Source organism: Berghia stephanieae, chromosome 3 (genome assembly GCF_034508935.2).
Source record: "Berghia stephanieae isolate SIO BIC M18660-M18661 chromosome 3, UCSD_Bste_1.3, whole genome shotgun sequence".
In the NCBI taxonomy this organism is placed as follows: domain Eukaryota; kingdom Metazoa; phylum Mollusca; class Gastropoda; order Nudibranchia; family Aeolidiidae; genus Berghia; species Berghia stephanieae.
In genome coordinates, this window is record NC_088362.1 from 70,836,198 (window position 1) to 70,838,697 (window position 2,500).

At 34.0% G+C, this 2,500-nt stretch overlaps 1 protein-coding gene across 3 annotated transcripts in view; it reads right to left on the reverse strand.

Annotated features, from left to right (window-relative positions):
* LOC144968358 (transient receptor potential cation channel subfamily V member 5-like) overlaps positions 1 to 2,500 on the reverse strand; it is a 51,935-nt gene that overhangs the window by 23,471 nt on the left and 25,964 nt on the right. The gene's annotated exons all lie outside the window — the stretch shown is intronic.

The window sequence follows — 2,500 nt, forward strand, 5'->3', positions numbered from 1 at the left end:
GTATAACGTATCTACACACAAAATATGTGTAACCTTAAACGTTTATAGTCTGATTCATATAATTTAGTGAGAACGAACTACTTATAAAATTGGCTGGCTAAACTGGTAATAAACACTTAAGATTACGCACAGTTTTGTGTGTTGGTACGTTATATCCGGCTGGCTAATGTTGTAAGTTTTATGGCTAAACGAAGATTAACTGGCTAATGATATTTTGCAACGCGAAGGCCAGCTAAGGTAGCTTTTGTCTCGCTTTGTCTCAAATGGAATACGCCTCCAATACGTAATCTGACAAAAGACACTTATTCCATCTTTGACCAGAATACCTTTTGTTTGGGTATTACAATATGACGTATCGCACCAGTGCGAACGCTGCCATACACACAGATGAAGTGAAAAACGTGAACGTTATTGTTGATAAAGATGAAGACGATGTTTAATAGATGATGGACGATTGAAGAAAACGATGCAGTGGGATAACAGGACAACGGTAGAAAAACATGTAGAGTAGAATAGAAGTTTACAGTAGTAGCATGTACGCCAGCGTTCGCCCTGGTGCCTGAGACGGCAGAGCATCTAGTCGAACGGTGTGTTGTGACGATGCTACCCTGCGGGTTTGCGACGGTGCACGAATGCGGACCAGACTTTGCTGATTGGGTCGATCGTCATAACATCGTAGAGTGAAAACCATAAGAGGCTGCTGCACTGGTGCGATATGTCATATTGTAATACCCAAACAAGTCGAATTTCTGGTGCGTTAAGTTCTCGAAAATGTGAGGACAATCCAGTATAGGAAAAAACATGGGCTATAACCGGCTACTTTATTGTTATAACATGTTGTTGTTTATAATTATTTCCACGATCGTCATTATTATTGGTATTTATGGTGTGAACTGATATGACATTTTCGCGCCTTTAATGAGTATTGGTAAACTGATTCAACATTCTTGGTCAGTTTCTCTCCAAATGTTGAAAGTGAAGGTTGTAACTTTCTCAATTTTCATCTAGGCAGTTTTAACTGCATATTTTAAAATATTTTTCTATATTTTCTTGGATGTTTCGGGTTATAGCCCATGTTATTTCTTATACTGGATTGTCCTCACATTTTCGAGAACTTAACGCACCAGAAATGTAAGCTTTTCTTACTAATTAATAGTTATTATGATTCGTGTGTAAATTGTCTTAAATATGTAGCCCCAATATTTCGCAGAGATATACTTATATTCATTGTGTTAATAATCTGTTATCCTTCCATATATTCCATCCATATGTCATGAGATATACTAGATCATTGATCTAATAATCGGCTGTCATTCCGTATGTTCCAATCATCATGTAAAGGCACTAGTCTATCGTTTAATAGATATTTACTGTCATGTCATGTGAGTAGTATTCATGTTTTAACGTACTACTTTTGTTCATTTTTCTTTCTGTGTTTCCATTTGATTATAATTTAATTGTCAAATGGGGAGACATTCCATATTTGTTAAGCATATTAATTATCATTACACGTATTTTATATATGTTTATAAAATTTAATGTAACCAAAATATATATATTTTTAAATATTATATTTTGCAGTCGACCTGCCGTACATGCTACTACTGTAAACTTCTACTCTACATGTTTTTCTACCGTTGTCTTGTTATCCCACTGCATCGTTTCTTCAGTCGTCCATCATCTATTAAACATCGTCTTCATCTTTATCAACAACAACGTTCTCGTTTTTCACTTCATCTGTGTGTATGGCAGCGTTCGCACTGGTGCGATTCGTCAATTTGTAATACCCAATTTAACATTTGCTGCAAATATCGATCAAGTGAAATGACCCTCAACCTGGCATAACGTTTAAGATGAGATAAGATAAAGTTTTCATCCATGAATCGATATCATTTACAAATATTTGAAACTTAAACATAGGTAGGAGAGCTTCATAATGTTGAAACGATACCAATATTAAATAATATAGGATTCTTTCACGGGTTTGGATGTATTAAATTTGTTTTTTTTTTTATAGCGCCAAATAACTCACGAGCTTGCGAGTGTAAAAACGAATTTAATAAATCCAAACCCGTGAAAGAATATCTTTATTCGACCCCTCAAAGTAGATATTTCGTAACCAATAATGTGTAAAAAAAAACATTTCTCAATTAATGACTTTTATAATCTAACATTGAAAAGTAAATTTCAAAGGAGTGACAGGTTTTAATTTATTTTCCAAGTTGAGATTCATTTTAATGAATACATTATTATCGTCAACGTTTCCCACAGCTTCAAATATCGATCGATTAAAATGGAAAAAGTGAACAGGTTTTGGGGGAAATTTTTGAAAAAAAAATAAAGCAAACAAATAAACAAAACAAAAAAGAAAAAAAAGAAAAGAAGACCAAAATGAAAATAAACAAAACAACATTTAGTCAGAGTACGAGGAGGCAGGCTTATTTATCAAAACTCATTAAAGATTTTCCAGGGTCTGCTGAATGTCTTTTTAATCACCTGA